Source organism: Scyliorhinus torazame, chromosome 14 (genome assembly GCF_047496885.1).
Source record: "Scyliorhinus torazame isolate Kashiwa2021f chromosome 14, sScyTor2.1, whole genome shotgun sequence".
NCBI classification, from domain to species: domain Eukaryota; kingdom Metazoa; phylum Chordata; class Chondrichthyes; order Carcharhiniformes; family Scyliorhinidae; genus Scyliorhinus; species Scyliorhinus torazame.
Genome location: NC_092720.1, coordinates 90699909 through 90725115, shown reverse-complemented (window position 1 = coordinate 90725115; position 25207 = coordinate 90699909). Strand labels below are relative to the sequence as shown.

General features: G+C 44.6%; 1 protein-coding gene across 3 annotated transcripts in view; it reads left to right on the top strand.

Annotated features, from left to right (window-relative positions):
- smc4 (structural maintenance of chromosomes 4) overlaps positions 1–25207 on the top strand; it is an 89609-nt gene that overhangs the window by 5446 nt on the left and 58956 nt on the right. The window lies entirely within an intron of this gene.

Below are 25207 nucleotides of genomic sequence, written 5' to 3'. Positions count from 1 at the left end.
GCTTAATGTGAAATGCTTTTCCTGCTAGGTTTAGTTCACAACCACAGTGTGTGTATATATATATGATTGGAGGGGGCGGGGAGGGTGGAAACCCACCGATTATAGATTTTTAAATAACAAAATTTTTCTTTATCTCCACTTTTTAAATTTTTCACATTTTCCGATTGTGAACATAGAACATTACAGCGCAGTACAGGCCCTTCGGCCCTCGATGTTGCGCCGACCTGTCAAACCACTCTAAAGCCCATCTACACTATTCCCTTATCGTCCATATGTCTATCCAATGACCATTTGAATGCCCTTAGTGTTGGCGAGTCCATTACTGTTGCAGGCAGGGCATTCCACACCCTTACTACTCTCTTAGTAAAGAACCTACCTCTGACATCTGTCTTATATCTATCTCCCCTCAATTTAAAGCTATGTCCCTCGTGCTAGACATCACCATCTGAGGAAGAAGGCTCTCACTGTCCACCCTATCCAATGCTCTGATCATCTTGTATGCCTCAATTTAATTAAGTCACCTCTTAACCTTCTCTCTAACGAAATCAGCCTTAAGTCCCTCAGCCTTTCCTCATAAGATCTTCCCTCCATACCAGGCAACATTCTGATAAATCTCCTGCACCCTTTCCAATGCTTCCACATCCTTCCTATAATGCGGCAACCAGAATTGCATGCAATCCTCCAAATGCGGCCGCGCCAGAGTTTTGTACAGCTGCAACATGACCTCATGGCTCCGAAACTTAATCCCTCTACCAATAAAAGCTAACACACCGTACGCCTTCTTAACAATCCTCTCAACCTGGGTGGCAACTTTCAGGGATCTATGTACATGGACACCGAGATCTCTCTGCTCATCCACACAGCCAAGAATCTTACCATTAGCCCAGTACTCAGTCTTCCTGTTATTCCTTCCAAAATGATTCACCTCACACTTTTCTGCATTAAACTCCATTTGCCACCTCTCAGGCCAGCGCTGCAGCTTATCTATGTCCCTCTGTAACTTGTAACATCCTTCCGCACTGTCCACAACTCCACCGACTTTAGTGTCATCTGCAAATTTACTCACCCATCCTTTTATGCCCTCCTCCAGGTCATTTATAAAAATGACAAACAGCAGTGGCCTCAAAACAGATCCTTGTGGTACACCAGTAGTAACTGGACTCCAGTCTGAACATTTCCCATCAACCCACCATCCTTTGTCGTCTTCCAGCTAGCCAATTTCTGATCCAAACTGCTAAATCACCCTGAATCCCAAGCCTCTGTATTTTCTGCAGTAGCCTACCGAGGGCTGTGCCATTCTCAAATTTTAACTACTGTGTCCTCATTCTGATTTTCTTACACTTCTGTAAGCGGCAATCCAGTTTTTGAATGTTTCCTGATGGAGGAAAGATACTTGGTTCGCTTAAATACATGTTTCCTGTTTTTTTTTAATTGGGTGGGTGATCGGTCAGATTATTTCAATGCAGGGTGTGAAGTATCTTTTGAGGCCAGCTTGTGAGTGGTCACGAGGTGTAGCGCACAATGACTTACGAGAGACGAGAAGTGATGACGTCGATCCAGGCTTTATTAAGCGATGCTTGTCCCCAGCAGCTCAGCAACAGAATGAAGCTGCGGGGAGAAGCTCGGGTTCTTATACTCCGCCTTCAGGGCGGGGCCAGAAGTCGGCAGATCCAACCAGGACTCTGGATCTGTCAGCCAATAGCATCTCGGCTTCACAGGTCCCACATGACCCCTAATACATACCACCACATTCACCCCTTGTTAAAAAGGAACCCGGCGGGGTGGTGGTTCGCATGGTGGTAGGGGTTTACAAGGCTGGCCCTGGAACAAATTTCGGACAGTGTTACTACAGCTTTAGCCCTACACTGGGCTATGTACAAGTTTGTGAGAACTATTTACAATATGAGCAAAAAAAAAATTTTTTTAACAACATTCTTGGTGTCACGCGGATTCCCCGAGTTGAGCGGGCGGTCTGGTCTTCCTCGTCGATCGCCTCAGCCCCGGTGGTGGTGCAGGTGCTTGCTCGGGCGTTGTCGTCTCCGGGAGCGTTTCGCTGTTTGTTCCTGTTTTACTCCTGGGCGGGCACGGGAGGAGGACCGATCCCCCCGGGAAGGGGGCGGTCGCGGGGTGCGCCGGTGGCAGGGAGGGGATGATCGGTGTCGGGGGTGTGTGTGTGTTTCCGGCGGGCGGCAGGTCCCGCAGGGAGACCGTGTCCTGTCGGCCGTCGGGGTACGCCACGTAGGCGTACTGCGGGTTCGTGTGGAGAAGGTGAACCCTCTCGACCAACGGAGGGTTCACCTGTAGCAACAGTCCACTACCTTCCCCCTGTCGACAGAGGCTCGCCAGGCCTTCAGCCGCATCAAAGCGGATATCGCAAAGGCCACGATGCGCGCCATCGATGAGTCCCTCCCCTTCCAGGTCGAGAGCGGCTCGTCACTCATGAAGGAGGACCCCCTGTCGCTATGGATATACGCGGGGCAACCGAACAGTGTGAATATGGTGCCAAGGGCTTTAATGACTGTGGCCGCTGTCATGTCGGAGCAGGGGATGGCGAAGGGGAAACGAGAGTACTCGTCCACCACGTTCAGGAAGTATGCGTTGCGGTCGGTGGAGGGGAGGGGCCCTTTGAAATCCAAACTAAGGCGTTCAAAGGGGCGGGAAGCCTTGATCAGGTGCGCTCTATCCGGCCTGAAAAAGTGCGGTTTGCACTCTGCGCAGATGTGGCAGTTCCTGGTGACTGTACGGACCTCCTCCACAGAGTAGGGGAGGTTGCGGGACTTTACAAAATGGTAGAAACGAGTGACCCCCGGGTGGCAGAGGTCCTCGTGGAGGGCTTGGAGGCGGTCTATTTGTGCATTGGCACATGTGCCGCAGGATAGGGCATCGGGCGGCTCGTTCAGCTTTCCGGGACGATACAAGATCTCATAGTTGAAGGTGGAGAGCTCGATCCTCCACCTTAGGATCTTGTCATTCTTAATTTTGCCCCGCTGTGCATTATCGAACATGAAGGCTACCGACCGTTGGTCGGTGAGGAGAGTTCATCTCATGCCTGCCTGTAGCTCTGTTGCTGAGCTGCTGGGGACAAGCGTCGCTTAATAAATTGTAGCGCACAATGACTTACAAGAGACGAGAAGTGATGAAGTCGATCCAGGCTTTATTAAGCGATGCTTGTCCCCAGCTGCTCAGCAACAGAATGAAGCAGCTGGGAGAAGCTCGGGTTCTTATACTCCGCCTTCAGGGCGGGGCCAGAAATCGGCAGATCCAACCAGGACCCGGGATCTGTCAGCCAATAGCATCTCGGTTTCACATGTCCCACATGACCCCTAACACATACCACCACACGAGGTATGTTCAAGATTGCTGTGTAGCCATGCTCACCTGGAGCTTTTGAGGTAATGTTGGATTTCCCACTGCCTTTTTGACATTAGTATCAAAATAATTGTGCACAGAAATGTAATATTTTCTGTGCCAAAAAAATATTCGTATTGGGAATAGAATTTAGTATGGAATTAAGTAACTGTTCAATGCTATGTTCGTGGCAGCAAAAATATTTACAAATTATTTTAATGGTGTTTCTCGCATTACCAGTGCACCATTTTTCTCATTGTGCCTAATCACTTTTTCTCTTTTAGGAAATTTTGGAACTTGATTGAAAATGACACAGTGGAGTAGTTTTTAACACTAGGCGGGAGGCTGGTTGGGTTTTGTGCCCTGCCTAGTATTACTCCACTGGGTTCAGTGGTAATAAAATCAGTGGACTCTAAAACCAGTGATACGTCCAATCCCAATGGGACAGGTTAAAATGATCCCCATTGTGATTACATCTATGTATTTATACTTTCAGTCTTCTCACATTTAGTCATGCCTTAATCCCTCATTTTATATGTGTAGTTTACAAAGTCCTTTTTGTAAATTTGTCATTTGACTCATTCCGGTACATGAAATGATTCACTTAGTTGTGCAGATGGTGGAGAAAAAAGTGTAGATATGATTTATGCCTGCACGCAATAAATAAGATGTCTTTCTGAAATTACTAAAAATCTGTCCAAGACTTTGGTATCCTGGGTCACCCTGCTCCTCCTATCCCACCTTCCCGCCCTTCCAAAAAACATGCCAGAATTGAAACCTGCTGCTCTGATGTAATAAAGTCACACTTCCTGTATTTTCTTGATTTGAAAGCAAACCACACTCATGAAGTTAGTTTTTTTCAGTCTGTCGAAATTAAAGTGATGTTGATTCTTGCTTCCAACTGGAGCAAACTAACAAATCTTTTACACAAGAATTAGGGGGAGGGGCAGGTCATTTCGCCCCTCAAGCTTGCTGTGCCATTCAATAAGATCATGGTTGATCTGACTGGCCTCAACTCCATTTTTCTGCCTTCACCCCCCCTGCTCCCATAAGTTTTGAGTCTCTTGTCAATTTGAATTTTGTCTTCACTCAGCCTTGACTTAGCCTACACTCACTGTCTGTTTCTCTCCAAAAATTCTGCCAGACCGGCTGAGTTTTCTATTTTTATTTCAGGTAGAGTCAAAATGGTTTTACAAAACGAAAATCAAATGACAATTTATTAGAGATCTTTGAGGTAATAACAAGCAGGTAAAGGAGAACCTGTAGATGTGGTGCACTTGATTTCCCAAAAATATTCGAAAAAGTACCACATCAGAGATTACTACAATGGTGAAGGAAGTAACATATTAGCATGTAGCAGATAGGAGGGATAAATGGGTCTTTTTCAGGTTGGCAGGCCATTACCAGTGAAATGGCACAGAGATCAGTGCTGGGACCTGAACTATTAGCAATCTAATGTCAATGATTTTTAATGAGGAACCTCACCAACAATTAAGTATGGTAGCTGGTGACAACTAACCTTTTCCTACTTATATTAATTTGTGTGAGATTTCTAGCATCTATTATTTTGCTTTGTCTCTGCCTGATCCCATTCTGATTTTCTAAGTATCCTTTCATAATGATTAGAGTATTTTCTCTGTGCCGGATGGTGAGCTGACTAGCCTACTTTCTGTCTCCCTTTCTTGAATAAAGGTGTTACAGTAGCGATTTTCCAGTCCTCTGCGACCCTTCTAGCATTTGTGGAATTTTGTAAGATCATATGCAATGCATCGACTACCTCTGCAACCACTTCTATTAGAATCCTAGAATGCAGACCATCTGATCTTGGGGACTTAAATTAATTGCAGAAAAAGGAAGTTTATGACAGTCACAAAAGTATTGGGGGGAAAAGGTCTAGAGGAGTATAGAAAGTTCAGGGGTAAAGGAAGTTAGGAAAGCAAAGCGAGGATAAGCAAAAATATTTGCAAAAAAAAATCAAAGACAACCCAGTTTTACCAGTACGTTAAGAGCAAGGGAATAACAAGGAACGGGTAGGGCCTATCAGATATACATCGTAACTTGTGTTGATGGTGAAGATATGGTCAGGGTTCGCATGTAAATATATTGGGCTGGATTCTCTGCCCCGCCATGCCGCATTTCTGTTTCACCCTCCGGTGGGATGCTCTGTTCCACTAACTAGTCAATGGGGTTTCCCATTATGGAGCAGCCCCACGCCGTCGGGAAAACGGGAGCACCCCGCTGGCGGAGAACTGAGCCCATTGTCTCTGTCTTGACTTAAGGAGAGGGGTGATGTAGACACTCTAGTTGAAAGAGGAGTGTAAAACATTAGATACAATACTATGAGCTAGGAAGTACTGGAGAGACTGACATTCTTGAATGTGGATAAATCACCAGGGCTGGATGGATTGTATCCCAGGCAGTTCAAAGAGGCCAGGGAGGAAATAGCAGATGCTCTCAGGATCATTTTCGAATCCTCACTAGATGGAGGATTGGAGGTCTGTGACCTTTGTGCCATTATTTAAAAAGGATGCCGGGGAAATGCCAGCAATTATCGGCTAGTCAGCCTGACTTCAGTCATGGCAAATTATTGGAATCAATTCTGAGGACCGGGATAAGCTGTCACTTTAGTAAGGTACCACATGGCAGACTGGTCTGAAAAGTGAGATCGCGTGGGATACAGGGGAATATGGCAGGTTGGATCCAAAATTGTTTCCTGCCAAAACGTAATGGTCGATGGGCGTTTTTGCAAATGGAAAACTGGTTCCAGTGGCATTATACAGGGCTCAGTGTTGAGGCCCTTGCTGTTTGTTGTATATATTAATGATTTGGACTTAAATGTGGTAGGCCTGATTGGGAGATTTGGAGTTGACGCAGAAATTGGCAGTGTATTTGATAATGAAGAGAATAGCTGTTGTCAGAATTAGATCAATGTTTCGGTTGAGCGGGCGGGGGAAGTGGCAAATGGAATTCAATCTAGAAAAGTGTGAACTAATGTCTTTGGCGAGGAAGAAATGCTGAACTCTGCTAAAAGATACTTGGGTCTGCAGCCGAAGTGCTGTAACCTGCAAGGCTACGGACCAGTACCGGAAAGTGGGATTAAAATGTGTAACTAGTTCCTTTTTTTTTATCTTTGGCCAGTACAGACTAGATTGGCTGAATGGCTTCTTTCTGCACTGTAGCTTTTCTATGGTTTTAAAGGACTGGTGACTGCATTAACACCATGTCCCATGTATTTAATGAAAAATGAATTTTGCACGGTAAGAGGTGTAACATAAATCCACAGATCATTTTATAGCTATATTTGACCTTGGTGGGACTGCATTTGTATAATTTTTTTTTTCCAAATTAAGGGGCAATTTAGCATGGCCAATTCACCTACCCTGCACATCTTTGGGTTATGGGGGTGAGACCCACGCAAACAGGGAGAATGTGCAAACTCCACACCGACAGTGACCCGGGGGGCCAGGATCGAACCAGTGTCTTCAGTGCCGTGAGGCAGCAGTGCTCACTACTGCGCCACCGTGCCATCCTTAATGCACACAGTTTTGGTATGCATGTTCAAAAGGTATGGTGCAAAAGAGGGCTGATTCCAGAAGTTTGGGGAGTGAGTTGAGGAATGATTAATTATCTTGTGTCTTTTATCCTTTAAAAAGAGGAAGCTGCAAAGATATAGCAGAAGTTTGACATTTTAAATTGCTAGGTAAATTGGGTCCAAGAAGACTTTTCTGCTATATTCAGAGTGCAAACCAAAAGTGTAATGAGCCAAATCCCTGATCAGGGTGGGGACCGATTTCCAACTCGAACAAACAGTTACCTACCCACTTCCTCCAATTTCCTTGGCCAATCTTCAGGTGCAGGAAACTATGGAGGGAACGGTCGAGATATACAAAAGCCATGCCCTTTTTATAGCTCTAGCTACTTGTTTTGATAAGTAAAGAGTTTAAATCTGTATGGAAATTGTCCCATTTGGCAGACACAGCATGGGTTCATGAAAGGCAGGTCCTGTTTAACTAATTTATTGGAAGTCTTTGAGGACAATATGAGTGCGGTGGACAACGGTGATGTATCTGGATTTCCAGAAGGCATTCGACAAGGTGCTGCATAAAATAAGATATGGGTGCACGGTGTTACAGGTAATATATTAGCATAGGTAGAGGATTGGTTAACTTACAGAAAGCAAAGAGTGGGGATAAATGGGTGTTTCTCTGGTTGATCAGTGGCTAGTAGTGTGCCTCAGGGATCAGTTTTGGCACCGCAATTGTTTACAATTTACATAAATGATTTGGAGTTGGGGACCAAGTGTAATGTGTCTAAGGTCGCAGATGACACTAAGATGAGTGGTAGAGTAAAGTCTGCAGAGGACACAAAGTTGCAGAAGGATATAGATAGTGTAAGTGAGTGGGCAAGGGTCTGGAAGATGGAGTACAATGTTGGTAAATGTGGGGCCATCCATTTTGGTAGGAACAACAGCAAAATAGATTATTATTTAAATGGTAAAAAAATTACAGTGTGCTGCTGTGCAGAGGGACCCGTGTCCTTGTGCATGAAAGCAAAAAGTTGGTTTGCAAGTGCAGCAGGTAATTAGGGAAAATTGAATTTTGTCCTTCTTTGCTAGAGGGATGAAGTTTAAAAACAGGGACGTTAGGTTGTAGCTGCATAGGGTGCTGGTGAAGCCACACCTTCTGTACTGTGTACAGTTCTGGTCTCGTTACTTAAGAAAGGATGTACTGGCACTGGAGGGGGTGCAGAGGAGATTCACTAGGTTGATTCCAGAGTTGAGTGGATTGGCTTATGAGGAGAGACTGGGACTATACTCATTGGAAATACTTATTGGATCTTATAGAAACATATAAAATTATGCAGTGAATAGTTAAGATAGAAGAAGGAAGGTTGTTTCCACTGGCAAGTAAAACTAGAACTAGCTTCAAAATAAGGGGGTGCAGATTTAAGACTGAGTTGAGGAGGAACTTCTTCACCCAAAGGGTTGTAAATCTGTGGAATTTCCTGCCCAGTGAAGCAGTTGAGGCTACTTCGTTGGATGTGTAACGGCAAAGATAGATAGATTTTTGAACAGTAAAGGAATTGAGGGTTATGGTGAGTGGGTGGGTAAGTGGAGCTGAGTCCAAAAAAAGATCAGCCATGATCTTATTGAATAGTGGAGCAGGAGCGAGGGCCCAGGTGGCCTACTTCTGCTCTTAGTTTTTATGTTCTAAATGTCTCAAACCTTCTCAGTGCATTGGTGACTGGACGAATGTGTAGGGTGTGCAAGTGGATAGGGTGGCAGCGAGGTAGGGTGTACAATCAGGTAGCGGGGTAGACTGGATTAGCAGGGTGTGGTGTTGAGGGGAGAATCTGAGAATTCACTGAGTTAGACAAGAATTTTTCTGTCTGACATTAACTATTCAGTTGGAATCTTCTACGGTGTCTCTTACTCAGATTTGAAGGTGTTCTGGGTGCGTACAAGCAACAGGGGAATTGCCCATCACAAGTTCATACTTCCCGGGCAAATTCCTATGGAGTCTGCATGAATGGACCTACCTCCTGGTGGGAGGGGAGGGGGAATATGCCTCGATTGAACCTGCCTCCACCACACTTCCTGGCAGTGCATTCCAGATCTAAACCACTCGTCGTCTGAAAAAGTATTCTCACGTCACATTTTCTTCTTTTGCAATCACTTTAAATCTGCCCTCTTCTTGATCTTTTTATTTTTTTTACATAAATTTAGAGTATCCAATTCATTTTTTCCAATTAAGGGGCAATTTAGCATGGCCAATCCACCTAGCCTGCACATCTTTTGGGTTGTGGGGGCGAAACCCACGCAAACATGGGAAGAATGTGCATACTCCACACGGACAGTGACCCAGAGCCGGAATCGAACCTGGGACCTCGGCACCGTGAGGCAGCAGGGCTAACCCACTGCGCCACCATGCTGCCCTTTTCTTGATCCTTTTATGAGTGGGAATAGTTTCTCCCTGTCAACTCTGTCTGGCCACCTCATGATAATGAATATTTGCATTAAATCTTTTCTTAACCTCTCTTCAGGAGAAACGTCCCAACTTTTTCAATCTATCCTGATAACTGAAGTTTCTCATCTTTTGAACCATTCTTGTAAACCTCTTCTGCACTCTCACCAATGCATTCACATCCTTCCTATGTAGTGTGGCACTCAGAACTGTTCACAATATTCCAGCTGAGGTCTAACTGGTGTCTTGTACAAGTTCAGCTTAACTTCCTTGGTCATGCCTTCTATGACCCAAATAAAGCCAAAATACTGTATGTTTTATTCACTGCTCCCTTCACCAGTCCTGCCACCTATGCACATATACACCCAGATCCCCCTCTTCTTGCACCCCTTTAAGAATGTTCTTCCCACCAAAACGCCTCACCTCACTCTTCTCTGCATTGAACTACAAATAAAAATAGGACATGCAGAACTAATTTTTAAAATCATAAACCTTTAATGATATAACTAGACTGCTTTTGCTGGCAAATGCTTATGCAAATACACCAAAGGAATTATGTGGATACATGATGTCGATGGGCTAATGGTTGTCTGCTGTCTGGAACTATTACACTGTTACTGGGTAGTGAATTCTCAGTTTTGCTAATTGGTGAGAGATTATGCTGACAAAGTTAGCTGTGGCTCAATTGATCACATCCTTTCCTCTAATCCAGGAGGTTCTTGTGGGTTCAAGATTCACGCCACAGACAGGAACACAAAATCTAAACTGACACTCCAGTGCAGTACTGAGGGAAGTGCCGTCCTTTTGCATGAGTCATTAAATTGAAGTTCTTTCTGTCCCCTGAGGCAGATGAAAATCCCATGCCACTATTTTGAAAAAGGGCACTGGTGTGGTTTAGGAGCTTGGGCATGAGTAGGCCATTCAGCCCTTTGAGTTTGCTCTGCCATTCAATGAAAACATTGGTGATCTGCTTGTGATCTTCACTTTGCCATGTGCCCCCCCCTCCCCCATATAACTCTTCACTGCCTTCTCTATCTAACTCCGCCTTGATTAAATTGAATGACCCAGCCTCCACTGCTCTCTGGAGGAGAGAATCCCACAGACTAAAGATCGTTAAGAGAGACACCCACTCCCAACCAGAGGAAACATCTTGGTATCCAGTCCCTCCAGATCTTGTATGTTTCAATAAGGTCACCTCTTATTCTTCTCATCTCTTCCAATGAGTAACGGCTTAACCTTCCTTCGTAAGAGAAATACTCCAACCCAGGAATGGATCAAGTGAACTTTCCGTGAACTGCTTCTAACGCAATTATATCCTTTCTCAAATAAGGGGACCAAACCTCGACACAGAATTCCAGATGCAGCCTCACCAGTGCCCTGTCGAGCTGCAGTAAAACATCTCTACATTTATATTCTATTCCCTTTGCAATAAACACCATTCAATTCGCCTTCCTACACCATGAACACATATTTTGTGTGGTAACCTTTGATATGGCACCTTATTGAATGACTTTTGGAAAGCCAAGTACATCGCATTTACAAGTTCCCCATTATTCACCTTGTTACTTCCTCAAAGAACTCAAATAAATTAGTCAACCACTATTTCCCTTTCACAAAACCATGTTGACTTTGCCTGATCCCATTCTGATTTTCTAAATCTCCTGCTGTAATCTCTTTAATAATGGATTCTAGCAATTTTGCCATGACAGATGTTAGGCAAACTGGCCTATAATTTCCTGCTTTCTGTCTCCTTTTTTTGAATAGAGGAATCGCTTTTCTAAATTTTCCAATTAAGGGGCAATTTAGCGCGACCAATCCATGCACATCTTTAGGAGTGCGACCCACATAGACACAGGGAGAATGTGCAAACTTCACACAGACAGTGACCCTGGATCGTGTCCATGGTGGTGTGAGGCAGCAGTGCTAGCCACCTCGCCGCCGAATAGAGGAATCACAATAGCTATTTTTCTAATCCTCTGGGAACCTTTCTGGTGTCTGCAGAATTTTGGAAGATCGCAATCAATGCGTCTACTATCTCTCCAGCTGCCTCTTTTGGTCCTAGGATGCAGGACATGGAGTCCTGCAGAATTGCCAGCCTTTGGGTCTAATCATTTCCCAAGTACATTTTTCCTGGCCATGGTGATTGTTTTAAGTGCCTACCTGCCTTCAGTTTCAGCAATGAAGACGGACACAAAATACCCTTTCAAAGCTTGCACCATTTCCTTGTTTTCCATTGTCTCCAGACTCGCACAGAGGACTTGCATTTTTAAATACTTGTGGAAACTTTTATATTAGTTTTTATATTTCTAGTTAGCTTTCTCTCATACTCCAATTTTTCCGTCTCTGAATTTTTTTTATCATTCTGTGTAATGGACTAGCAATCTTCTGACCTGGGCTGAGTTTCTTTCAATTTGGTACTCCCTTATTTAGCCACAGATGGTGTATTTATTTCTCAATGGAATAAATCTTTGCTGAAGGTTATTAAATATCTTCTGAAAAGTTTGCTACTGTCTTTTAACCTAGTTTCCCAGTTAACTTGGTAATCAGCTCTGCCTTTGTTTCCTTCTAATTACCTTTATTTAGGTTTAAAATACTAGTCCTAAACCCAGACTTCTCACCTCCGAACTGAAGTGAAATTCATCATATGATTGCTGTCATCTAGAGAAGTTTTTTTAAAGTGCATGTTGCGACCCACGGGTGGGTATCGTGAGGGTTGCGGAGCAATCAGCGGCAATCCCACAGTGGCCCCAATCATGGGAGAAGCGGCCAACAGCCACTACCGCCATTTAAATTGAGGTTTTTAAATGAGAACGAACTGAGGCTGTGGCCATAAGAGGCAGCAGTGAGCAGGTCGCACACCCTGCACGTATATGAAGCGCCCTGCTAGCAAGCAAAGCAAAAGGACAATGAAGATGGATTGGTTTATTACAAGGAAGAGGTGGCCAGAGACCCAAATAGGCAATGTAGCTAAATAAAAGCAAATTACTGCGGATGAAACAAAACCGAAAATACTGGACAATCGAAGCAGGTCTGACAGCATATGTGCAGAGAGAAGGGAGCTAACGTTTCGAGTCTGGATGACTCTTTGTCAAAGCTAGAGTGAGCTGGGAATAGGGTCAGATTTATAGTGTTGCGGGGGGGGAGCTGGAGCGGTGAGGCTGGATAGAGGGCCAGCGATAGGTGGAGATTGACAAAGATGTCATGGACAGAAAGACAAAAGGAATGTAAATGCGGTGATTAAAGCTAAGAAGGGTGCTGATAGTGGCATGTAAAGAGATTAGGGGTTCGACCTAACGCCGCATCACGCCCCGAATTTCCATCCCATTAACAGGAAGAACCCCATATCTGATTTCCTCCCATCATCTCACCCGCTCTCTAGCGGTCACGCGGGCACCGATTAGTACTTGTCCACACAAACGTGGACTAGACATCACAGCACCTGGGCGGTCAGGGATAGGACAGGGTGGCCACCTGGAATATAACCCCTTTGGCATTGCCAGGCTGGCACCCTAGAACAAAGGTGGGTGGTGTGCCGAAGGCCAACTATGAACAGGGAATAGATGGCCGGGAAGGGGGTGGGTGGGACACAGTGGTGAGGGAAAAACATCAATTTTAGAAATGAAAATAAATTGATAGAAATAAAAATGGGGTGAAAGATGGAGGAGAGAGTTCACAGTCGGAAATTGTTACGTCCGGAAGGGGTACCTAATCGAAAGAGTCATCCAGACTCGAAAGCTGTTCTTCCAATTTGCGTTGGGCTTCATTGGAGCAGGCCAAGGACGGATATGAGAGCAGGATGGTGAGTTGAAATGGCAAGCGACAGGAAGATCCTGTTTGCGGACGGACCAAAGATGTTCTCCAAGCGGTCACCCAGTCTGCATTTAATCTCGCCAATGTGAAGTAGACCGTATTGGGAGCAGCAAATGCAATAGACCAGATTGAAGTAGCTGCGCGTGAAGCGCTGTGTTGAAAATGTCACAAATACACTATATAAACTAATTTTCTTGACTACCTTAGCCAATCGGATTCTCTACATGCAGATTAAAGTCACCCATGATTATTGCAGTACCCTTTCTTACAGGCCCTTTCTATGTACTCTGTACTACAATGTAGCTGCTGTTAGGGGACCTATAAATGACTCCTCCAAGTGACCTCTTCCTGTTGCTGTTTCTTAACTCTGCCCAAACTAATTCAATGGCGGAATTCTCAGGCGCCTGCCCAGCGACCGGAAATTCCCGCCCAAGGTTATTTCTTTCTATCTTTGCTGATAATTCATTAATTTTGTGACAAATGCTGAATCTCTCTCCTTCCCCCCCCCCCCCCCCCCCCCCCACGCTATTTAATTTCAAGCACCTTCTATCACCCTAAAAATCAATAAATAATCTTTTATTGTCACAAGTAGGCTTAAATTAACACTGCAATGAAGTTACTGTGAAATGCACCTCGTCGTCACATTCGGCACCTGTTTGGGTACACAGAGGGAGAATTCTCAGCTGGTATGGGAATTGAACCCGCGCTGCTGGCCTTTGCATACCAGCTGTCTAGCCCACTGAGCTATAGGACTAGTCAGAACACTGATCCCAGCGGGATTCTGGTAAAGGCTGTCCTGAACCTACAGCTCCAACTTTCCCCAGTACTGATACCAGTACACCCCAAATCCCTATTTCTCCTATAATCGGTCTTTAATCCACGCATTCACCGGTCTAATCTTATTTACCGACTCCAATTTTCTCACGGCTCAGGTAATAATCAAGAGATTACCTTTGAGGTTCTGCTTTTCCTTTGGTCCCGAGCTGTTCATAACCCTTGAGCAGAACCCCTTACCTAGTTCTCCTACTGCAAGTTTCTTTACAGTCCAGAGCAGAAGCCCCAAACCCTGGTAGAGGTTAGGCAACACAGCCTCTGTGCTCCTGCTCTCTGTTACAGTGTCTATCTGCCTGACTATTCTGTCCCCTACTGCCACTACATTCCTGTTTGCTTCCCCCAAAATGGCTTCTAGATGCTACGGTCGATTCACCTTGCTGCCCCCACTCTAATCAATACAGTCTGTAATAACTTTGAACCTGTTGGACAATTGTAATGGCTGAGGCACCTCCACTTCTACCTTCTCAATCCCCTCACTTGCCTCACTCGCAGTCATACCTTCCTGTCCATGACCAAATCGGAAGACCCTATCCTAAGGACTGTGACAACCTGGAACAAAAGTATCCAGGTAACTTCCCCCTTCCTGATGTATTCCAGTGTCTGTAGTTTAGCCTCCAGCTCATTTGACTCTGAGCAAAAGCAGGCCATTGGTGCATATGCGGTTGTCATGGATCTCACTGGCATCCATGAGCTATCAGATGTGCAGGCAGAACACATCACATACTCTGCCATCTTTATCCTGCATTAATTAATTTATTTTTCTTAATAGACCCGACTAATAATTAATAATATTCCTGGTAAAAATTACAATTATTAATCAAACCGTACTAATTACTTATGTTTTGGAAGTATCTTACTATTATTTCAATTAATGGTATACTTGCCTCAAGTAACATTCCCTAGTTTAGATAAAGAGTGCTCAACAACCAATCACTTACCTTCATTGCTGTAACATCATACTTTGACTTCCTTTGGAATGCTTTGACAACCCCCCCCCCCCCCCCGCCCCTTTCCAAAGGATCACCTCCTTCCCCGTCTGTATCAAGTTTGCAAATATTTTCTGTCCATGTCACACTCTGGGGTGGTCTCTCCATGTATCCCATTATTCTGTAAGAAGTCTTACAACACCAGGTAAAAATCCAACAGGTTTGTTTTGAATCACTAGCTTTCGGAGCACAGCTACGTCCTCATTCACCTGAGGAAGATGCTGCGCTCCGAAAGCTAGTGATTCGAAACAAACCTGTTGGACTTTAACCTGGTGTTGTAAGACATCTTACTGTGCCCACCCTAATCCATTGCAGGCATCTCCACATCATGGCCCTATGTTCTGGTAATTCTAGGTGCCCTGGTCGATATTTGCCTCAACAGATATCAAAAAAATATCTGGTCATTATCACATTTCAGTTTATGGGATCTTGTGAGTAAGTTGATTGTTGCGTTTCCTACAGGATGTTCTGAGTGTTCAATTCCAGAGTGCCAGGTGGTGATGACCGAACTGTAGCCAATTTTTATACACTTTCATGTATGTGTTAACATGTTACAAAAGTGCAACCTTATAGCCACCTTTTATAGGAACAGACAAGAATCATGAATTCCCAGTTTATGGGGGCCATCTGTATACAATTAATGTGGATCCGGAAATCCGCACTATAAATCCTCATCTTTCGAAAGGCACTATGGTATGGAGACTGGAGGAGGAAATTCGTAGTTATCTGTAGAGACTTGTTTGTGCTTGGTTCCAGAAAAGTATATAAACTAATCCTTTTCTACACCAATATGATGGGTAAAGCAGTTTTTTAAATCCACATCGGTCTGACTGGACTTGGATATGGAAATGGGAGACGGAACTTTGCAGTTATCCGTAGACTTCTGGTTCAAGAAAAGATAATGCTTTTCTAGGCCAACATGAGTGGGATGGAGTAAGGGCACATACATGGGATGGAATTTTCCCAAAACAGGAAACCCCCACTGCCCTCCCAATTAGGCTCCCCAGAGGGCATGCCCCAGCACAGGCTGGCAGATCTCACCGGTGAGAATCTAGTTTCCCAACTCGAAAGATTTACGCTTGCAGTGCTGCGGACACAAAATCACCCTGTGGTGCCAGCAGGTGCTTGAGTTAACTGATATATTTTGCCTGGCATCGAAGACCTGGAACCAGTGATACAATTCGAGATTGTGGAAGTGGATGCAATTTTATGGCAAGAGTGCATCTGCAGGTATTTATAAATCATGGACCTTTGACCCTAAATGTTGACACTTTAATTTTTATTTCCTCAAGTCTGTCATCCACTTCCTCATTTATCATCCTTGTTTTTGAGCATATACCTGTCGCCCAGGAAAATGCCACCATTCTGGATCAAACCATTTTACCCTGGCGGGGTGCATTAAAGAGAATATCTTGTTAGAATTGCTTTTAATTTTTTTTTTCCATCTGACTTAAAATTTTAAAATGAAAATTGTCAAAGTTTGTAATTCCGAATCGTGCAATAGTGTTGCAGGTCGATTAAATATTGATATGGTTAACCATGTTCAAATGAAGTATTTGGATTCATTCCATTGGATGAAATGTGTCTATTTTGCAGCTGCTCACCTTGAATGCCAGTAGATAATTCCATCGTAATTGCAGGACAGAAATTGGCTGTTTGATCCAAATGGTCGATGCCAGTGTTTATGCTCCACATAAACCTCTTTCCACCCTACTCTATCTAATTCTGTTGGAATAACCTTCTATTCCTTTTTCCCTTATCTAATACTTATCTAGCTTTCCCTCCGGTGCAGATATACGTTATACCATAACCACTCCAAGATCCGTGATCTAACCCTCTAAAGTTTTTCCTGAATTTCCTATTGGATTTATTTTTTAAAATAAATTTAGAGTACCCAATTCATTTTTTCCAATTAAGGTGCAATTTAGCGTGGCCAATCCACCTACCCTGCACATCTGTGGGTTGTGGGGGCGAAACTCACGCAAACACTAGGAGAATGGGCAAACTCCACATGGACGGTGACCCAGGGCTGGGGTCGAACCTGGGACCTCAGCGCCATGAGGCAGTAGTGTTAACCACTGCACCACCCTGCTGCCCCTCCAATTGGATTTATAAATGACTTGTATTATCACTGCTGCCTCATGGTGCTGAGGACCCGGGTTTGGTCTCAGATCACTGTCCGTGTGGAGTTTGCACATTCTCCCCGTGCTTGCGTGGGTGTCACCTCCACAACCCCCAAAAAAAGATGTGCAGGTGGATTGGCCACACTAAATTGCCCCTTAATTGGAAAAAAATAATCAGCTACTCTAAATTTATAAAAGAAAAAAAAAATACATAAGTGACTTGTATCAGGCCACCCCTCAGCTTTTCTAGGAAGAAGAACCCAGCCTGCTCCGTCTTTTTCCAATAGTTATTTTCATTTTTTGTTTCAGCCTTGGTAAATTATCTTGTACCTCCATCTTTTTTATCGAAAAAGTTGCAGAACAATACAACAACCATACAGTTTGTGGGCATCAGTACAACGGCTGCAGTGCAAACAGTTTGTTTTTTTTGTTTTAGCGATAACCCTGCATGTCCCCCTTCCCCTCTGGGTCTGGCTGCTCTGACACCCTGAAGATCACCAATTGGCATGGCTCTATCTTGACACCCACGACCTTGGGCATGGCTTCGAAGAACCCAGAATCCGACCAGTTTTGGGCAGGACCAGAACATGTGGGAGTAGTTAGCTGGACCCCTCTGGCATCGCTTACAACTATCTTCCACCTCCGGGATGAATCCGCTCCTGCGTGTTCTGGTCTGTGCACCATTTCAATTACATCAGGCCCAGCCTTGCACACGAGGAGGTGGAATTTACTCTGTACCAGATCTTGCTCCAGAGACCTTTCCCCTAACTCGGGGTCTAGTTCCTCTTCCCACCTCTCCCTTGTTTCATCCAGTGGGCACATATTTCCTCTAGCAGTCGTCCTTGGATGTCTACACACTTTCCCTCCCCAAACTCGTCCTATGATATTAGTTTGTCGAGCAGGGTGTGCCTTTGTAACTGAATGAACAATGGGGCTTCCTTGCAGAGCATGTCCCGCATCTGCATGGTATCTGAGTTCGCTCCCTTTCGGGAATTGGAACTTCTTTGGTAGTTCCTCCAAGATTGCCACTCTGCTGTCTATGTACATGTCCTGAACCTCAACACCCCTTATCCAAGTCTTGTATGTGGCATCCGTTCTGGCATGGATGAATCTATGGTTGTTACAAATGGGAGCTGAGTCAGACATGTCTCACAGCGTGAAATGGTGTCATGGTTGGATCCAGACTTTGTGATGCTATCACCATCGGGCTAGTTGAGTGCTTGGCCGGGGAGAATGGTGTCCCCATATTACTTAACTATCTTTTAAGGGGAAAGTATATGCAGGGAGAAATTTAGATTACTCTTGACAAAAAGCAAGTCCAGACATGAAAAGTTGATGGCTTTTTAGCTGTTAATTTCAGTGGTTCCTTGGGTTTGAAAAGTAGTATTTGTTTTTATTCCCTTCTCTTCCGCTTGATTGTCACCAACTCGTTTTGTTATAAATCACCAGCTGTTTAAGACAGAAATGAAAAGGGAGGTGGTTAACAACGTGATACCAAAAATTCAGGTAGAACGTTATGGTACAATTGACATTTGATGCTGAAATCGGACCCTTTTAAAATAGATTTTGTGTTGATACATCTACAAGGCACAAGTCAGCAGTGTGATGGAATACTCTCCACTTGTCTGAGTGTGGCTCCGACACGACATTTGACACCATCCCGGACAAAGCAGCCCATTTGATTGACCATCCTATCCACCAACTTAAACATTCACTCCCCCGCCAGTGACAACAGTGTACACCGCTGTACAAGAATCACTGTAGTAACTCACCAAGATTCCTTCGACAGCGCCTTCCAAACACCTGACCTCCACCACCTAAAAGGACAAGGGCAAAAGACACGAGAACAACACCACCTGTAATTTCTCCAAGCCAGGTACCATCCTGCTGCATCAATATTCCTGCTCCTTAACTGGGTTCAAAAACCTGTAACTTCCTACTGTAGATTTCCCTAGAAGGCACCACCACTTTTATCAAGAGCAATTACGAATGAGCAAGAAATACTGGTCTTGCTGACAGTGCTCATATCAAATTATTTTTTTTACATTTGTTTTGATCTGATTAATGCAATGGCGTAAAACAAACATATGTATAATATATTCTTTAAGGGAACTGCATTAATGGGATGCTGAAGGATTCCATTAATCCATTTGGAGAGTACTGAGTGCAAAAGTGAAGATATCTGTTGTGGTTTCCCTGGCATAAAATTCTGATTGAATGCCCTTGGATTTTGCTGACGATTTCTTGCATCTAAACTCAACAGTGCAGATTATGTACAAGTAACCATTTTGCTCATCTCAATACAAAAGGGACCAAGTGGGAACATGTTAGTCAACCTCCAATCCCCACCTTCCACCACCTAAAGATACTGCTTTGAATCCCAATGGAAAATAACCACTGAAATCTCCATTCACTTTAGTTTTGGTGTTTGGCACCATTTTAATCTCTTCCATCTGTCAGTGACTCCCATATCTGAAATTTATGGGTGCGATTCAACAAAAAAATTGTCATGTTTGGCGGGGTGTTTCCCGCTGACCTTTTGGGTGAGATCCAGATTGGCATTCACCCACACTTAGTTGTGTTTTTTGGGGGGCCTTGGAGAGTTTCACCACGGTCTAGTCAACACTTAGAAATGTTTTCAGCAGTAAGGAGCTGAAATCGTCGGCAAGATCGGGAAGCCATTTTGAAAGGGTGCCCCGATCTCTGAGCTTGAGAATACCCACGGAAAATGCCACCCCTGAAGACATGGGTTGCTGAGGGTGCCCCCCCCACCTTTTGAGGCCTCTTCACCCCCACCCTTCATCCTGCCCCCTTTCGTGGCCATGGCCCCTCTGCCCCCGTGGTCCTGTCCCTTGGCACTCGGGTAGTGCCATCATGCACAGCCAGGATAGTGCCCTGTACCTGACCACACTGGGGGGGCTCCAATGGCTTCTGAGATTCCCGAATGGCCATCATGACTGGTCTCCACTTGTGGAGTGTTGAGCCTGGTCCGGTACAGCCAATGACTCCCGGGCGGCGGGTGAATGCGGTGTCAAGATCGGTGCGCATATTTAAGTTAACCAAATGGATCATTTAAATATCGTTATCTGGATCACGCCCAGCGAGGTCGTGGTCCAGATTACGTCTGGCACAATCTGAAGTCAAGAGACCCGCACAAGGCCCAATTTGAGCCTCCAGCGTTCACCCGGCTCTGCACCGGGCACAATTCGCTGGTAGAATCGCACCCACATTTCTTTCAGTACCTCATTTGTGCTAATGAAATTTAATTTCTATTCTAGGGTGATTGATGGTCATATCATTCACTTTAGTGTATTTGATATCCTGATACCATTGAGGTATTTCAGCGACCCCATTTGTGTACATCTGTTGTTCCCTTTCTATCTTGGTAAGGAAAATTAACATTTGCAAAATACTTCCGCGTGGAAAATCTGAATTTAAATAACAGCTTAAATTGTTATATGGGCGGCACGGTGGCGCAGTGGTTAGCACTGCTGCCTATGGCGTTGAGTGTCCGGATTCAATCCCGGGTCACTGTCTGTGTGGAGTTTGCACATTTTCCCCGTGTCGGCGTGGATTTCACCCCCACAACCCAAAGATGTGCAAGTTAGGTGGATTGGCCACGCTAAATTGCCCCTTAATTGGAAAAAGTAATAATTAGGTACTCTACATTTATATTTGAAAAACATTATTCTCCTGAAGTTTGCTTGTAAAGCAAAAAGCTCAATTATATTACAGCTTTTTTTGCACTTAAGATTTAACTATCTGGTGGCAAAACACAATTGAATTAATCTTAATTGTGTGGGTAAAATTATTAACTTGTGTCAGCCACATATTTGAGAAGTGTCAGATCAGCTTTGGAGCACAAATTATTGGGATGTCAATGATTCTGTTGGTGATATTAAGCAATTAGAAAGTGAACCTAGCTGGAATTTATTCATCCAAACAGATTCAGAATTATCTTTGCGAATCCACGTCCTGCTTCCCTGGATGAGTGCACATTTTAGATTCTGCAGTACTGTTGCATGTGCTGTTTGTTATTGCAATGAAATCATCCTCTCAGTAATATGAAGCATTCATCCAGTAAGTTGATCCAGGTACATGTTAGCTAATTCTAACCATCATTTCGACGAAAAGCATGGATGTAACCCCAGGTTCTTCAATGGTGATAGCAATTGCTTGGTGAACTGAAATGAGCTTTCTCAGTTTGCAGTCTTTTTTTTTAAGCAGTGCCTCGGCTCACTAGTTTTATGTTATCTATGTTGGAAGAGCTTTTTGTCTAAAGTAATTTTTGTCTAAAAGTAAATTGGACTGCTATACCAGGTCAAATCAGTGTACAAATTGTAGAGATTCAGGAGCAACTTGGTGAGTCCAGGGTCACATATCTTATTAAAATCTAGTAAGTGTGGCAATCATTAAACTTGAATAACCTAATTTACACACCCCGTTTGGGGTAAAGAAAAACTTAAAATGAGCTCTAGATGTCTTCCATGCATGGTTGTGATGTGTGCCATCTGCATAAAACTTTGCTTATAGGTACAAGCTATATTTAACTGCAGCACTATTTTGCACCTTGTCCGTTTTTTTACACATTTGTCCATATATGTTCCTATACTGGAAATGTAATTTCAAAATTCTTTGTTACCTTCAGAGTTGTTTAGAGTTTCCCTTTATTCAGAAACATTTTTTGCACTGTTTGGCAACATATGACAACTACTGACTGCAACAATGTGTGTAAACACTATCAAAAGGTATTTATTGTAATTAATGGGCGCTGAATTGCATTCAGATTTCCTTTCAGCTGGAACATATGCTTAAAACGACAGGTTTGTGAATAAACAGTACAAATCATTGAACAACCAAATTAACAAGAGAATACATGCTGTACTCCTCTTTGCCCCCTACCCCCACTGATTTATACGGTTTATTTGTAACAAATAAATTAAACGCTAAGAGTTTAGTGGAGTATAAATGGTGACACACAACTGATTGTGCTGTGGAAATATGTTTTGAGGTTTGGTCAGCTTTTTATGCCAGTTTTTCAGCACTACCTATTAAGATATCAAATATAACTTTCTAGGTACCAAACGTGATTATGTTTCTTAATGTTTTGATTTCAAACATGACTGAGCAATTTGCTTATTGGGAAACAACCAGCAATTAGTTGTGAATTTTCTAAGTATTGAGTGATAAATTTATTTTCTGATAAATTTATTAAATGTCAATGAAATTGATTGTTGACCATCAGCTGTTAAGTGAATCGTGTCAACTGTCGCAAAAATTTGTATTCTGTAAATGATAAATTGCATGCAGATGGATAAGTAATGAGACTCTAAACAAATACCATTTAGATTCTTAAAAAGCTGTGCAGAAAATACATTATCTACATGTGTTTGGGGGCAGGGATTCACTTTACCCATGTTACAGCTTGGGTTTGTCACTCATAGTTACTGATGATGGTTATTACCATTTAACGTACAAATTATAGGTAGGCCATTCAACCCCCCACCCCCGCCCAGCCTGCTCCACTATTCCCTAAAATCGTGGTTAATCTGATTGTCCACATTCTCATCTACCCCAATAACCATTCACCACCTTGCTCATCAAGAATCTTGTTAATTTGGTTGTTTAATGATTTGTACTGTTTATTCACAAACCTGTCATTTGGTGGAAATGGAAGGGGTGGACCCTTGGAGGTTTCTGCGCCCGAGGGAACGGGAGTACTCATTTTTCTCAGCAGCCCATAAGGTATACTCGTGGATCGGCTTTTTCGTGGTGGGGAAGGCTGCTGGCTGGGGTTAAGGGGTTGGAATACTCGGCAATTGCAGTGTCAGATCATGCTCCGCATTGGGTGGATATGGCACTGGAGAAGGGGGTAGCGCAGAGACCGAGGTGGAAATTAGATGTGGGACTTTTGGGGGACCAAGTGTTCTGTGACAAAATTGAATATGTAGGTTTCAACTGTACGGGTGAGGGGTCGAAGGCAGTTGTCTGGGAGGCTCTATAGGTTGGGGGGGGGGGGGGTAATTTTGTTTGATGCCAGGGTGGACAAAGAGGAGAGGTTGGAGTGGCAGAGGGTAACAGATGAGATGTTGGAGGTAGATAGGAGTTATGCAGAAGATGGAGACCCAGCAAAGCTGGAAAAGGGGAAGGAACTACAGGCGAGCTTTGACCGACTATCTACCAGGAAGGCGGTGTGCCAACTGAGACGAGCAAGGGGGCAGTTTACGAACATGGAGATGTTAGCAGGGAAGCAGTGGCAAGGGAAATTGTTCAGGTGAGGGATAGGGCAGGGAGGTTGGTGGTGGCTCCGGATCTGATTAACAAGGTTTTTGAGGAATTTTATGAGAGGTTGTACAAGTCAGAGCCACCTGGGGGAGGCCATGAGATGCAGGAATTTCTAGATGGGTTGGAGTATCCGAGGTTAGGGGAGGGGGACAGGGCTACATTAGAACGAGCGATATCTGAGCAGGAGATAAAGGATGCGATTGGGAGGATGCAGTCGGAGAAGGTGGCAGGGCCGGATGGGTTTCCGGTGGAATATTATAAAAAAAATTCAAGGACAAGCTGGCACCCCTGATGGTGGGGATGTTTGAAGAGGTGATAGGGAAGGGGGTGTTGCCACAAACTTCAGGGCAGGTGTCGATTTCCCTGTTGCTAAAAAAAGATAACGATCTGATGGAGTGTGGGTCATATAGACCCATATCACTTTTGAAAGTGGACGCGAAGGTGCTGGTGGGTAGTGCCTCCCGAAGGTGATAGGTGAAGATCAGACGGGGTTCATGAGAGGGAGGCAGCTCTTTTCAAGCGTTAGATGTGTATTGAACGTCGTTATGGCACCGGCAGAGGGGAAGGAAATAGAGGAGGTTGTGGCATTGGACGCTGAGAAGGCGTTTGATCGGGTAGAATGGGGGTACTTGATGGCAGGTCTGGAGCGGTTTGGGATTGGACCAAAATTTGTGAACTGGGTAAAACTACTATATAAGAAGCCGAGGGTGAGTATCCGCACAAACAACATCAGCTCGAGATACTTTTCTCCTCACCATGGGACTAGGCAGGGATGTCCTATGTCCCCCCTGCTGTTTGCACTCGCGATTGAGCCATTGGCCATCACATTAAGAAGTTCCGGGGTATGGAAAGGAATAATGCAGTGGGGGGATAGAGCACAGGGTGTCCTTGTATGCCGATGACTTGCTGTTATACGTGTCGGAACCGAGTGTGTCGATAGGGGGAATATTGGAGCTACTTCGAGTGTTTGGGTCTTTCTCGGGGTACAAACTAAATCTAGACAAGTGAGTATTTTGTGGTGTCTCGGGGGGTGGGGGGTGGGGGGGCGGAGGAGGACAGGGACTCACTTTAGGTACCTGGGGGTGCAGGTTGCCCAGTGGGGGTACAACCTTTCTAGTTTGGTGGGGAGAGTGAAAGCGGATCTGGCAAGGTGGGATGGTCTCCCTCTGTCACTGGCGGGTCGGGTGCAGGCGGTTAAAATGAACGTATTGACGTGATTTCTGTTTATCTTTCAGTGCCTGCCGATTTTCCTGCCAAAGGCTTTTTTCAGAAAGATTGAGGGAAGGATTACGTCGTTCATATGGGGAGGGAAGGTGGCCCGAGTTAGAAAGGTGCTGCTATAGAGGGGAAGGCAGGCAGGGGGTTTGGGTCTTCCGAACCTGATGTATTACTACTCGGCGGTGAAGGTGCGGAGCTCGGTCAGAGGAGTTGATTCCCAGTAGTTCAGAATGGAGGAGAGTTTGTGCAAGGGGTCGGGATTGAAAGCACCAGCAACAGCACCGCTCCCGATAGCTCCGGGGAAATACTCAGGGAGTCTGGTAATAATAGCCTCATTGAGAATTTGGAGGCAGTTTCACCGACACTTCAGATTAGGGGCAGGGTCAAGGGAAATGCCGATTCGGGGAAACCACAGATTCGAGCCAGGGAGGTGGGATGGACATTTTCGGAAATGGGAGAAGGGGATTAAGACACTAAAAGATTTGTTTCTTAGGGGTCGATTTGCAGGACTGAAGGAGCTGGAGCAGGGGGAAATGTTTAGATACATGCAGGTTCGCGATTTTGCCAGAAAGGAGATACAGAGTTACCCGGGGGAGCCGGCCTCCACATTGCTGGAGGAGGTGCTGACGACGGGGACTGG